This window comes from Nycticebus coucang, chromosome 22 (assembly GCF_027406575.1).
Source record: "Nycticebus coucang isolate mNycCou1 chromosome 22, mNycCou1.pri, whole genome shotgun sequence".
NCBI lineage: Eukaryota > Metazoa > Chordata > Mammalia > Primates > Lorisidae > Nycticebus > Nycticebus coucang.
In genome coordinates this window covers 14,246,311-14,261,325 of record NC_069801.1, presented here as the reverse complement: position 1 = coordinate 14,261,325, position 15,015 = coordinate 14,246,311, and the positions used below count along the sequence as shown (strand labels likewise).

Sequence of the window (15,015 nt, the reverse complement as noted above, 5' to 3'; positions counted from 1 at the left end):
CCCAACCACCTCTGCAGACAGTCACCTTTCCAGAATGCACTTCTGAGCTGATTATGTCCCCTCACGATTCCACACTGTTGTCAGGATCAAGTCCAGAGAACTCACCCAGGCTAAGAGCTCTTGGTCTAGCCACAGCGGCCCGCTACCTCCCCTTTTGTGCCCCAAGGCCTGTGCCCTATTATTGATCTTTGTAATGTGCTGCCCCTTTCACTGGGGCACACGTGCACACCAGCTCTAGTCCCGCCAGCTCCTCATCTTCCACACCTGTGTGGCCTTGCACAAAGCCCCTCCCTCCCCCCCCTCGCCTCCAGCACACCAGTCGCTTGTGTCTTGGAGTTGCTTGATCAGGGGACTCAGTGGTTCTCTAAGAGCAAGGATCTTTTTTTTTTTCTTGAGACAGAGTCTCACTTTGTTGCCCTCGGTACAGTGCCATGACGTCATAGGTCACAGCAACCTCCAGCCTCCAACCTCCAACTCGTGGACTCAAGCAATTCTCTCACCTCAGCCTTCCAAGTAGCTGGGAATACAGGTGCCTGCCACAACACCCGGCTGTTTTTAGAGTCTTGCTCCGGCTCAGGCTGGTCTCGAACCTGTGAGCTCAGGGAATCCACCCGCTCAGCCTCCCAGAGTGCTAGGATTACAGGCGTGAGCCACCGCGCCCAGCCTGAGAGCAGGGAATCTTATCTTCTTGCCTTTGTACTCCTTCCGTCAAGCTCAGCGAGTGAAGGCCTGCTCAGAGTCCCACTGAGTGCTGGGTCCCGGCTGAACTGAGGCAGTGGGGTCGGAGTGATGAGGTAATAGGCTTTTTAAAGAGCTCATAGACACAGGGGAGCCAGATACCCAGGTGGATAAAATACAAAGCTTCCAAGGGTGAACAACACAGAGCTCTATGGAGACACCATGGAAGGGACACCTAAGCCTGCCCTGGGGACTGAATTTCAGGGAAAGTTTCTTGGAGTAGGTGAAGTCTGAGACACAGCCAGGGTGACAAGAAGGGAGCTAGCTGGGCAGAGATGGGGGGTAGGGGAACAGATGTGTTTCTGCCCAGATTAGAGTCTGTGAATTGGTGCCTTGTGAGCTTTGGGCTTTGGTTCAGGCCATGTGGGTCCCTTGCTAGAAAGCAGGTGATGGGCACACCGTGCAGTATTAGACACCTAGAATTTTTCATTGTCTAAGGACAGAGTTTGATTGATATCTGCTGTTTTAGGCTTATAACTGAGAAGTGTGCCCCGGAAGCCTGTTGCCCAGGTGCCTGCCTGCGCACGCCAGCCCTTGCCCAGAAAGCAGAGGCCTTATTGGTTCTGTTGAGACCGAGTTCTTCATGGAGCTGCCAGGGCCACCGCCCTTGTCTTTGACCCTGCGAGGGCCTAGAACTTCCTGAATCGGCTGTGCGGGGGTCTCTTAAGGGGTCCTGTGACCTTCTTTGCAGCTCTGGTCTGGACATCTGCTGCTCCAGAGGACACCTAGAGTAAACTCTTGACTTAACGTTTTTGTCTGGACTCCATGATTCTGTCAGAGAACAGTGAAGAGTTTGTGCCTTTGCTCCCATCCTCTCACCCTTAAGATTTGGTAACATGTAACTGCTGGAGGGTACAGGGTAGCCTCAAAAGTGGAGTTAAATATCCAGTTTTAAGTCTGTACTCCAAAACGCATTGAACTTCGTGATATCCCAGAAAGAAAAGAATTGAAAAGGGTGTCAGCTATTTGTGGAAAATCACTGCTTCCATTTCCACCACCTGGGAGTCTAGGCCAATGCCCCCATCCCCCTGTGGAGCATGGGATGATATTTTTTACATTATTACAGATCATCCTGCAGGATATTTTGGTCTCATTGGAAATACTCGTGAAAATACCCAATAAAACACGCAAACAAGGGATTGTCTAGTTTCCCTTAGATCCTCTTTCTCCCTGCAGCCCAAGGGGCGCGTTCCTGCATGCTGTCTGTGGGAAGCAGCCTGGCCTCTCCTGGCTAGGTGGTCCTCCTCTGCTGCCTTTTAAGGGACCACCTGAGCCCTGAAGGTGGCAAGGGCAGGACTTCATTCTTGGCAAGAGTATTACACAGAATTTGAACTTGTTGATCACCCCATTGGTTTCACATTCTTTCCATTCCAGAGACCAAGGGGAGATTTGTGATGCTCCCTGGGCTTTGCAAATCTTTCCCTAATTAAAGAGCCTCCTGGCTGTGTGCATAGCTCTTCTGCCTCAAATCTCTGCCCTTTTGTGTTTGTGTTTAAAATTCCATCTTTCCAGAATGTTTGCCCACTCAGCAAGTCTCCTCAAAAGCCCCCACTGTCATTTACGGGAAGGTTCCCCCCACCCCCACTTTTGGGTTTTCATTCTGTCTGTGTATAGCAAATTTAAGTCTCTTTGGAATTATTTGTGAAAATGTTCTTTGGTCATCGTCGTCGTCTTTTTTTTTTTTCTTTAACCATGCTGTGTGTATTAGAAGGTGGGACGGGGTACCCTAGCATCCAAGCTATGTTAGCTGACACTTGAAGAGGAGTCTTGAGACAAAGTTAACTGCAGTACCATTTTGGTTCTCCTGTGCTTCTGTTTAGGGGGCAGCAAGGCCAAAGAAGTACTTTAGGAAGGAATCAGCATAGGCGAGGATGTGAGGGTACATAGTGGGAGGCTAAGCTCTCCAAAGGTAAAGGATACGGGTTCTCATCTCATGGAGCTGAGGGGGTGCACGTCATCTGAAGTGCACAAAGACCCCTCACTTGGCCTTGCCCTCATAGAATTTTTTTTGAGCAAGATTTGTCTTGCTCAGGTGGGGAACCTGTGGCCTTGGAGCCACATGTGACCTTCTGGATCATTCGTTGTGACTTTTTGACGGAATCCAAATTTTACAGAACAAATCCTGTAAATAAAGGATTTCTTAGACGTTGGCTCCTTCATTTCAGAAGTCTTATGGACTCCTGTTACTGTTCTAAGCCAGAGAACAATACTTGGAGAACCCTTAGGAGGGTCTGAAGGGTATCTCTTCATGGTATAACCTGCCTTCTGGTTGATGAGAAATGGGAGACATAAAAGTGAACTGGAGGGACGGATGTGGTGGCTCACACTGTAATCCTAGCACTCTGGGAGGTCGAGGTGGGACGATTGTTTGAAGCCAGGAGTTTGAGATCCTGCCTCTCCAAAAAATGAACAGAAAGAAAGAAAAATTAGGTGTGTGTGATACACCGCTGATACACCCATAGTCCCAGCCACTGGGGAGGCTGAGGCAGGAGGATTGCTTGAGCCCAGGAATTTGAGGCTGCAGTGAGCTGTGACGATGCCCCTGCCTTCTAGCCCTAGTGATAGAGTGAGACCTGTCTTAAAAAAAAGTGAATTGGAGAGGGATTTCACTTCCCCAGGCACCAGAAGAGGCATATTTGCTTTCAGAAGCCATTGGCATAGGAGCTCTGGATGAGGAATGCCTCAGTCACCCCCTTAGAATGTAGCTCGTTTTGGAAACAGGTTAATAAACATACTTGAGAGGCTCATGGTGCACTCCGTCTGCTTTCCCTAAGATGTCTGAATTAGGCTGGGAATGTGGGCCAGGAAGCCTGGAGGAGCCTGTGTGTCCCACAGTTTTGTAGTTAGGTGTCTGGCAGGAGCTTCGGGTTTCCATTGCCTGTCTCTTGTGGTCCCTGTACAGTCGATGGTGTGCTGACTGCCTTCACTCGGTGTCATATACGTGAAAGGCACGCTGAAATTGATGAAGAGCTGTGCTGTAGGTAGTGAGAGAAACAGTCTGCCTTTAGTAAATAGGATCGTGATGGGGGTGTAGGGGTGGACCGGAGATCTCTCCTGGAAGAGAGAAAAGGAGGACACTGTATACAAATGTAGAAATTCCCTAAGAGCTTTAATTTGAACATGGCGTTCAGGGGAGAAGCTCTGCAGCCACAAGCCTTTCCCTCCTTCCTCATATTGTGAGCAATTTGCTCAGTCCTTTGTGTCCGTATCCTAAGACTGTGAGCCAGTGGGCCACACCAGGCCTCAGTTTGCATCTCAGGGCACTTTGCTTAGGATAGGTTTTGCTTTAAAGAGAAGATGATGGACTTTTAATTAATTCTTAGCTTTTGAACTGTGCAACTTTGTAGGATCTCAACACTAAAATGAACCCTACTGATCATCTAGTTTAGTGGTTTTCAAACATTAGAAAACTGGTAGAGCCCCCTTTTTGGATGAAATCTTAGAACTTTGGTAAAACAGAAGCTGGTAGGTCTGCACTTCCTCCACCTTGCCTGTGGCTCTGAGCCCCTTCTCTGCCTTGGAGAAGCATCTGCTGTAGAGACAGGAGACTAGAACCAGGCAGGCAGTCCTGGCCCCTCTGGTGCGTGGCACTGTTTGGCTTCATGGCAGACGCAGCTTTGGTGTCCAGGCCATTGAGGAGTCCCTGCTCCGCGTTTATTGGGATGCGAGAGACGCTGTGGTGGTGAGGGTGCGTCATCAGGTAGCTGCGACTGAGCGAAGAGAAAGGTGATCCTTCCCATGCTTCCAGACACCCTGTCACTCTTTATGTACGCACAGCTCACATGACATGCTCTAATTTGCTAAGCTCCCACTTCTCTGATACACCTGTGCTATCTTGGATCTATGCTGTTCTCTCTTCCTGGAATATCCTTCTCAAGATCTCGAGTCATCTGTTTTTTTTTTTTCCCCCAACACCTTTATGGAGATGCAATTCACTTACTATGAAACATGCCCTTTTAAATCGTGCAGTGGGGGTGGTTTCTGGTATATTCACAGAGTTATGCAGCTGTCAGTGCCCAGAGTTCCTGCAGTCCTCCTGTTCCCCCCCCCCCCCAGAAACACACCCCCCACGCCTCAGGCCTTGGGCTGTAGGTGACCTGCTCTGGCTTCACATTTTATAACTCAGCTCGCACGTTAGCTCCCTCCTCCGGGCCCCTGCTCCTTCCCTAGCATCTAGTACCTGCCTCTCTGGAGTACACATGGCGTGTCCACATCATTTCTGCCCCTTTCTTTTCATTTAGACTTTTAGTTTCCAGAGGGTGGTGACACTGTCTTAAACTTATGAGGAATCAAGAATAAAGTGGATTGCTCTGGAGTCACAATTTGAGTTTTCCTTCCTAATGAGCCCAAATGCAGAAACAGAGGCGCCCCGATCTGGGAAGACTCAGCTGTAGCCAGTGAAGGGAGAGCACCAGCTGCTCCTGAGCGGAGTAGACCATGTCCCCCAGTAGGAAGAGTTACAGATTTTCTTTTTGTCCGTGCACGTTCATTTGTATGGATGACTCAGTGAAGTTACGGCAAAACCTGATGAGACAGTTGTCCAGTGGAAGGAATCTAGTGTGAGACGTGGCAGGTTGGGATGGTCCTTATGACGGGGTGGGGCCCCAGCTTGTCTGAGTATACCTCAGTGTTGGCCTCATACCCAGCACACACCTGCTCAGTCCAAACAGTCCCATGTCTGTTTGGGACTGGAGGTGGAACTGTAGAAGGTTGTGGTCTGGGGAGTTTTTGGAGACTGTGTAGTGGGAGAGTGGGCTTCCAGCCTCCGCCTGAGGAGTTCTGAGCCTGGGAGCCTCCGCTGCCGCCTCTCAAGGTCACTCGCCCCTCTAGGGATTCCTGGGCAAGTGTCCTAGGGTCTGGCCTCTCACTGCCTCATCATGGGGCTGAGCAGGTGGCAGTGAGATGGCCATGGTCCACATGCATTAACTCTGGAAATCATCTCCCCCCTCATTGTGGAGTCTGGCCAGGTTTTCCTGGATGTCAGGATGTTTTGTCGGCTTTCAACACTGAAATGACCCTCCCTCCAAACCACCTCCAAACGACCACCACCACCAATTGCCATTGCCTGTGTTGGCCTGGCTTTGTGATTCCTCATGGCACATTTCGCCATGGTGGCCTGTTTCTACTGAACAGAGCACATGCCGGTTCCCTGCAGTCCTCCAGCACTGACACGTGGGTGGACAGTGGTGATGGGTCCTCCCAGAGCAATGGTAAAAAGCATCCTGCAGGGCGGCGCCTGTGGCTCAGTGAGTAGGGCGCCGGCCCCATATGCCGAGGGTGGTGGATTCAAACCCAGCCCCGGCCAAACTGCAACAACAACAACAAAAAAGCATCCTGCAGCTTATGGTCTTCAGGCGCAGGCTGCAGGCTGCACTTGTCTGCTTCTGCCTTCCCTGGCATCACCCTGTCTGCCGCTGGCTCCTCGCTTGGGGTAGCGTGTGCCCTCTTCTCTGAGAATTCGCTCCTGGTATCTTACTTCATGTATTTCCATGGCAGCCCATTCATAGTCCTTCATTCTAAACTTCAGGTTTAGACATAGACATTTGGCATACACATGGTTTACTATAAGCCCGAAGCCGGGCCTAAATCTTCGAACCTACTGACGAGGAGATGGATGGATTTTCCATTACTCTCTCTGCAGTTATCCCTTGGTGCTTTCCCTGTAGAGGTTTTTATGAGGGAAGTTTGGTTCCCACTGACCTCATCATGCAACAACCCAGTCTCGCCACGTTCTTCTCTCTGCCACCATTCGGTTGGTGATCTTTCAGCTATAGTATTTTTGCTTCTAGGTTACTTCCCAGGTGACATTCTAGCAGCCACTTTGGCTCAGTGGTTGGGGACTCTGGCCATGGGAGTGGAATTGCATGGGTTGCGTTAGCTTCTGGCCCTGCCACCTCCTCACTGGGTAACCTTAGCCAAGCCGCTTCATCTCATTTTTTTTAGTCTGTAAATAATAATTTGGGAAAATAATACACCTTCCTCCTGCAGAGCTGCTGCAATGAAGAGATGAAGGTATGTGTTATGTGCTAGAGGTCATAACTTTCAAGTCCAATAAGTCCTCACTTAACATTGTCATTCTTGGAAACCATGACTTTAAGTGAAAGGACAGAGAACAAAACCATGTCTTTTGTTCTCATCAACATCATGATGACGTTACTGGAGGCACTGCTGGTCGTTGTGCTTGAAGCTGCGGCTTCCAAGACCTAATGACCAAATAGTAGAGGACCTCTGTGGAAGACGGAGGTCTTCTGTGACGCTAGTGTCTTTGGAGAAAGACCATCATACATAGGAGTTGTGTTTGTGTATTTTTACTTGGTCTTTTTCCCAAAAAGATTTGAGGTAATGGGTAAGAATGTAACCGATACAGTAATAATATTCAATAAAAAATGTAGACCAAGGCCAGACAGCACCTCAGGGCTGTAATCCCGTCACTTTGGGAGACCGACCAAGGTGGAAGGATTATTTGAGGCCAGGAGTTCCAGGCCAGCCTGGGTAATGTGACAAGACCCTGTCTCTATAAAAAATAGAAAAATTAGGCTGGGTGCAGTGGCTCACACCCATAGTCCTAGCACTCTGGGAGGCCGAGAAAGGAGGATTGCTTGAGCTCAGGAGGTCAAGATCAGCTTGAGCAAGAGTGAGACCCCATCTGTATCTACTAAAATAAATAGAAAAACTAGCTGGGCATCGTGGTGGGTGCCTGTAGGCCCAGCTACCTGGGAGGTTGAGGCAAGAGGATTGCTTGGACCAGGAGATTGAGATTGCTGTGATGCCATGGCACTCTAGCCGGGGCAGCAAAGTAGGACTCTTTCTTCAAAAAAAAAAAAAGGGAAAAAAGGAAGGTTAGCTGGATGTGGTCGTGCACATCTGTAGTCCCAGTTACTCAGAAGCTGAGGCAGGAGGATTGCTTGAGCCCAAGAGTTTGAGGTTACAATGAGCTGTGATGATGCCAGGAAAAAAATTACAAGGGTAGACTGAGAAAGCTGGACTAAGAGACACCCAGGAAGAGGACTGCATGTAAGGTCCTTGCTTCCTTCCCTGTACTGGGAAGGCTGCAGGCCTGGCTTTAGGGGGAGTTCATGGGTTGGTGAGGAGCCCCATAGCAGGGTGGTGCTCTCTGCCACTCAGGTGTAAGAGCTCGAGTCTCTCCATTCGGCTCTGAGGGCTGGCGGTCACAGTGGTGACACACAGTCCCAGGTCATGGGTTCTCTTTCCCACACACCCATGGTCTCACAGTCCCATCCAGAAGTGGCAGTGAAGAACTCTGTGGGAGCTTGCCTCCCACTGAGGCAGACTTGGGCTTCAAAAAATTAGAACTTGACCCACGAGCCCTGGTTTTCCACAGTTGCACATCATTCTACCTCTGCTTGGGAAGTCCTGCCAGCCTGGTGCCCCGAGGAGAGACACCATATCACAGATCTCTGAGGTTCGAGAGCTCATCCCGTTCAGGGCTGTAGGAGTGGAGACTGGGCAGTGGCCTGTGCTGGGGGAAGCTTTGGGAATGTGTTGTGGAAGAGACAGACAGCTGGATCAGACCTTGAAGGATAATTGCAGCTTGATTAGGTGGGGGGGAGCGGAAGGAAGGAGGACATTTCTGGTGGAGAGAACAGTGGTGGTCTAGAGAGACTACCCAGGTGTTGGCTGGAGGTGGGGTCAGGGGTCAGGCTGAGTTGGTGGGCCTCCCTGTGTTCTCAGGCTGATAACCATGGCCTGCCCTGGGAGGGGGGTGACTTCCAGTACCAGCCCAGTGGCTGCACAGTTCTTAGCATTAAGTCCAAGATGACTTACATTTTGGCGACTTGAAGGTACTTTGTTGTGCTCTATCCCTTGGGACCAGTTCCTAATTAAAGGGAGCCGGGGCCGCTTAGAGGGACTGGACTTCTCTCTGCACGCAGGTGATGAGTTGTGCTCCTGGCCAGGAAGCAGTTAATTAGGCTCCTGGTGCCTAGTTCACCCCCTTCAGGGAAGCCTAGGATTACACGTGGACAACAGGGCCCTTGTATGTGCCTGTGGTTGACTCAAATGCAGCGATTTTAATTTCTCCTTTTAGTTTGTCTTCTCTTTGTCTCGCGCCTTCCTGTAGAAAACTGTTCTGGCCTCTTACCCGGGTTACAAGCGGTCCCAAAGGCAGAGCTTTTGAGTCTTAAGTCTGAATGGCTGTAACCAAGCCCAGTGGTTTGTCTTTTCTTATTATTTATCTCAGGGATGGTTGGCCCCCTGCTTAGGAAAGGGAAGGAGGAGCCTCACTGGTTTTGAGAAATCTTTGTTGTTTGATGGCATGTTGAAGATTCATTTCTAAGTAGAATAAAAACCGATTTCCTAGTGTTGGCCAGCTTTGTGTGCATTAGACCCTAAGTAGCCATAGCCTGTGCCTCGTGTGAATACAGATGATCCTTAACTTACCTGAGGGCCACATCCCGATAAACCCGTCAGATTGAGACTGTCGCAAGTCAGAAAGGTGTTAATACTGCTATCCTGCCAAACATCCCAGCTTAGCCTCGTTGCCCTGCCGCGTGCTCAGAACACTCACACTAGCCTACAGTTGGTCAGAACCTTCCGGTCACACAGCCCACTGTAGAGTAACAGTTGTTCGCTCTCATGATCACATGGCTGGCCGAGAGCTGCCGCCACTGCTGTCGCCCCTGCTGCCGCCCAGCATCGCGAGAGAGCATGGGACACATTGCTAGCCCGGCTGAAGATCAAAATTCAAAATTCAAAGTATGGTTTCTCCTGAATGTGTATCACTCTGCACCATGGGTAAATCGGGAACCGTCGGCACGCACTCCTGCCAGGGTACCCTTCGTGCCAGTGTTGCAAACCTGAGTGCCTGGCTCACGCACGGTCTTTAATGTTTCTGAAATTGGGATGATGGTTCTTACGCTTAATACATACATTTAACAGTGCTCTAATTAACAGCCTGTCTTATGACTTACAGTCGTCAAGCGAAAACTCTGTGGCTGTGCTGCATACGGGCCTCAGAGCCACACAACTGCTTCATGGGAGGAAGAGGCGGGATCAGGAAGAGTTGAGGAAGGGATGCACCCCTTGTGTGTGGTGTCAGGGGTAGAGCCCTGCGAAGTCAGGGCCTGTGTCTTGCCAGGCCCTGGTGGGTGGTGGGCACGAAGCCCTGCCCCCATGTCCACATTGGGAAGGACCACACTGGATCCACAGCACACCGTGGCAGAGTGAGAGGAGAGCTCAGCTCTGCAGCCCCTTCTCAAGGTGGCCCCAGGCACCTGGGAAGGCTTTGGCCCTGGATGTCCCGTCGTTGCTGCCCACCATCCTGAGCCTGATTGGGATGGCAGTAGTTCCCCTTGTTGGCCCTGTGGGTCCCGTGTTTTGCAGGAGCTGAGTCAGGGTTTCAAACTGAGATTTTAGTGACAGCTGGGCCAGCAGCTTCCCTGCCCTTGGGTTTCCTGATGCACATGTGTGAGGAGGGTGCTTTGGTCCTGCCCCCAGGTGAGTGTTCCATACTGCTAGTTTGTGTGACAGTTATCCTTTGGTGACTTGTTTTGATGCCTTCCAGGGTGAGCAGAGGCTCCTGGAGGTCAGTGGGGCCCCTGGGGTCCCCCTCTGGTTACTAAGATGCCACTTGCCTGAGTCTCTTGAAGCACCAGCTGCTTCCCATTTGAAACCAGCGCGACTGCTTGATTGTGGCCTACAGGCCAGTTTGAGGCTGCAGCTGGAAGGTACTTTTCTTATCAGAGGGGGCATCCACACTCAGAGATGGGTCGAAACTCCAGGATCAATTAGCTTGAAAACCACTTCCATGGCCCAAAGTATTTCTGATGACAGACAGAGGTCCTTGCAACGAAGCTGTCCTCGGGGAATTCAGGAGAGGTCTTGTACTTCTTCTACACTGAGTCATGGTATGGGGTCGGGGGACGTCCCTGTGTCTCTCACGGGCTGGTGGAGGTGACGTGCCCACCTAGATGGACTCATCAGGAGAGCCCCACCGATGCGGTTCAGTCCTGGCGGTCATCAACCTAAGAGGGGAGGCTGGGATGGGGACTGGGCGGGAGCTTCCCCAGCGTGTGCTCTTGTACCTTTTAGAATTGTGACTTATGGTGAACGTAACAGAAACCTTTACAATTTTTGAAGAAAAGCAACGTGCCAGCACTTCCCCTCAGACTTTGGAACGGTCTCCCTGGGTGCTGCTCCAGCCATGCTAGTGCCTACCTACCCCTGTTCCTCATCCTTGCTGTGCTGCAGCCTGTATGCTGGCTCTGCCCTGCTCTGGGAATGCCCCTTCTTTCTTCTCCTAAAGTCTTGTGGGTTGGTTCATTGGTTTTCATTTGTGTGTCAGTTCATGCCACCTCCTAGGCTGCTAAATCCCCCCCGAGAATTCTCCCTGTAGTCTCTACCCTGGCCACTCTTGGGGGCATCCCTGTGGCTGGAGGATTCTGCCCCAGCAGGGCCATCTTTTCACATGCTGAGTCCTTGGCACTTAATACAGTGCTTGGAGTGGGCACTCAGTATTTATTGAATTTCTCTTTGAGGCTCATGTTGTAACCCCCAGTTCCTGAGATTTAGGAAGATTACATTCCACCAGGAAATGGGCAGACCCAGGAATTGAACCTGTTTGATTTTGAGGTTGGTGCTTTCCAGGAGGCCACACTGTGTATTTCTGGCAGTAGTATGTGCACCACGGCAAATACTCTTTCTTAATTAAATCATAGCTGTGTACATGAATGCAATTTTTTTTTTTTTTTAAAGGGAAGTTTGGGGCTTTGGAAAAAATAAAAGGAGCCAGTTGTAAGCAGAGCCCTCTACTGGCTGCGGGGAGCTGCAGCATTCCCCCCTTTGCTCTTGGGGAGTGGAGCTCTCGTTCTAGTGGAGGGAAGTGGGGTGGGCCAGGCCTCTCCCCAGACACGACTTCCCCAGCATTACTTATCTGAGGGTGCAACCGAGTGAACAGAGTCTGTTTTCGATTCTTATCTCTCTGGTGGTGGGCGCTCAGCCAACGGGCAGATCAAAAGATGGAATGTGTTCATTTGGCCATTTTTTTTTTTTTTTTTTAAACCAAGGTACAAGGGTGCACTTCTTAAAGACAAGGGCGCCGTGGATTAGACTGTCCATAGAGCTGAGCCGGTCTGGCCTCTGTGCTTTTTTAAAGGGTTCATCTCAAGTTTCTTTTTCTGGTTGAACAATTTTTTTCAACATTAATAACTAATGGAGAAGAGGAAGAGGCAAAGTAGAACCATATGCAGCACAAACACAAACCTCACTTGTGGCCGGAAACTTCTGATTTGTATCTCTTTTCATGTGATCAGCTGCTGTCAGATAGCAGAAAAGCATTCTGTTTGGGCAAAAGCAAGAATGTCACTTCTCTCCAAACCTAACTGTACTATAGTTACATGTCCTTCCATGGACACTGGCCAGTAGCTGTGTGACTCTGGGCAAATTATTTCTGCAAGGCGCCATTTCCCCTTCTATAAAGTAGGGGTGGGAGCACATATGTGCGTGGAGAACTGTCCGAGGGTTGGGTGTGTGGCCGAGTGGTGGCGAGTGCCTGGCAAGTGGTGCCGGCTGCTAGTGTTGCTCACCATTGTCCAGAGGTCACCAGAGGCAGTGGCTAGTGGTATCCCCTTACCTTCTCCCTGCCCTAGTTCCCGTCCTCCTCCTTACCCCATCTTTTTGATGTCCCCCCCCCCCCACTCCAGAGTACCAGCAAGCCAGGTGAGGAACCCCTGGCTCTGGGGTGTAGCTGTGCTCCTCTGTGGCAGAGAAGGAGCCAATAGAGACCTGGCTCTCCCACCAGAAAGGAAGGCAGGCAGACACTGTCCTAGCTGGGGCAATGTTATTATTCCAAGTCCCTGGGAATTAAGTTTCAATCCCCCCAACAGCCTGGATCGGTCTGACACCTTTGGTGTTTTCTGAACACCTCGCAAGGCCATTCAGATGGCAGTTTGGACAGAAACCACCAGGTGGCTCAGCACCCTTAGCACAGTGGTTACAGTGTCAGCCACATACACCGAGGCTGGTGGGTTCAAACCCAGCTTGGGCGAGCTAAACAACAACTACAACAACAAATGGCTGGGTGTTGTGGTGGGCGCCTGTAGTCCCAGCTACTCGGGAGGCTGAGGCAAGAGAATTGCTCAAGCCCAGGAGTTTGAGGTTGCTGTGAGCTGTGACACCACTGCACTCTACCAAGGGCAACATAGACTGTCTCCAAAAAAAAAAAAAAAGAAAAGAAACCACCTGGCCACCACACGTCGGCACCACTGCCCTTCATTACAGACCTTCATTGGCTTTGGAGGCAGCAGAGCCAATGCCACACGCACCCCGAAACGTACTGTCAGCTTCGTGCCTGTGCTTTCATTTACATGGCTGTGCAGACTCATGATCCGTGAGACTTAATGGGATTTCTTCCACTGCTCTAAGCACTAGACATGACTGGGGCGGGGGCAAGGGTTCAGGTGAGCGTAGGAGCTATTGAGGTTACAGAGGGAAACCGCCTTTCTTCTGCCTCTGCAGTGTGGCCTCAGGCCACAGGATTAATGTCCAGTTCCATGGAATCAAGAAGCACAGATTGAGTTCCCACTGCAGGGGTGTGGTGCTGCGCTGGGCTGAGGGCCCGTCCTGGCTTCTGCAGACGTAGCAGCAATGCAGGACGGAAAATGCTGAGTGGAGAGGAAGGAGTGAGATGAGGGGTAATGGTAGTAGTGGGACAGCCATCCTGCAAGCATTTAAAATTTAATTGGTGTCAGGGTTACTACGAGAATTCTGAAGAATTTTATATCTTGATAAAGAAGTTGAAGTTTGGACAGGGCCTCAAAGGATGGGCAGGATTTAAGAGGGTACTGGGGTTAGATTGCCTGAGTTAGCAAATAAAAACATGTGTCCTGGGTAACACCTGGGACATAGTTGCATTCAAATGTTGTTTACTGTGTATTTGAGGTTCAGATTTAACTGGCCATCCTATTTATCCAGCAACCCTAAATGGGGAAGATTTTTAAGCAGAAACACCCCTGTGCAAACCTGCACACGTGTTCAAGGAGTGGTGAGCAAGATGGTGTGATTGAGAGCATTCAGGCAGAGGAAAGAGTTGGAGAGATGGCATGGGGGTGCAAGGTGGGATCTCTAAGTGGTGCCAGCTCAGGACTGATGCACTTTGGGGAAAGCTACTTCGGTACAAGTTGGTGGACACCATGTATTCCACACTTCTCATCCCCCATGAATGGTTTATCTTTGACCTAAGCAGTGGTTCTCAACCTTCCTAATGCCGTGGCCCTTTAATACAGTTCCTGTGAGTCATAACCCACAGGTTGAGAACTGCTGATCTAAAACAGGGCTGGCCAGGTGCAGTGGGGCATGCCTGTAATCCTAGCACTCTGGGAGGCTGAGGTGGAAGGATCCCTTAAGCTCAGAAGTTCAAGACCAAGCCTGAGCAAGAGCAAAACCCATCACTACTAAAAATAGAAAAGTTAGCCAGGTGTGGCAGTGGGCATCTGCAGTCCCAGCTACTTGGGAAGCCAAGGCAAGAGCCCAGGAATTTGAGGTTGCTGAAAGCTATGACGCCGGTCTGCCGGGGCATTAGAAAAGAGACTGCGTATCAAAAAAATAAGAAGAAGAAGAAACAGGGCTGATGGAAACACAGTACAAAACTGTGGCCCAACTTCAGAGTTCTCAAAGAGACAAAAACTATGTTTGCTGGGGCCATACTAAATCCTAGATGCTTTTCATGGTAGGGCAGATAAACCACATGCCGTTTGTGAGTTCCCTATTTTTTTCTGTATACTGCCACAACTTTTTGAGTTTAAATGTACATTTTTCTGAGGTTAATACGTGGCTGTGGACTTTGAAAAAAAATCTAGGCACAATCTTCAAGGGTGGTGTGTCTTGATGTAGCTTCACCCACTGTTTGACAAATTGCAAGTTTATAGCAGAGCAGAGGCTGGAACCCAGGTCTCTTAGTTCTTAATCTTTCCACCATTAAGTAGCTCCTTAAGGTCATATATTAATAAAAAAGCTACTGATTTAAGTGAAGGTCTATTTCTCTTTGTTTAGTGGTCTGCTATGATGTCATGGTTCATATTTGCAAATATGGACCATATCTGCTAATTAAGCTGACCAGGCTCCTTTCCTCATGGAGACCTGGTGTGCAGTGGCTGCAAACAACAGCCTCCTTGGTTGTGTACGCAGCCTGTTACTTGTATGGGTTGCTCTAAGGGACCTTGGAGACATTCCTTTCTAATACATGTTCATATGTTAGACCTTGTGCTCTCCCCAGGCTAGGCTCCAGACAGGTATGTGTGGTGCCTTTGGAAAGCCTCAGTT

The 15,015-nt window shown here is 50.0% G+C and overlaps 1 protein-coding gene and 1 non-coding gene across 3 annotated transcripts in view; both read left to right on the top strand.

The window, feature by feature from the left end:
• Positions 1-15,015, top strand: part of CAPZB (capping actin protein of muscle Z-line subunit beta) — a 143,116-nt gene that overhangs the window by 79,981 nt on the left and 48,120 nt on the right. The gene's annotated exons all lie outside the window — the stretch shown is intronic.
• Positions 14,793-14,924, top strand: LOC128575687 (small nucleolar RNA SNORA70). Its single transcript, XR_008377101.1, has one exon. It is a non-coding gene; the product is annotated as a small nucleolar RNA SNORA70 (small nucleolar RNA).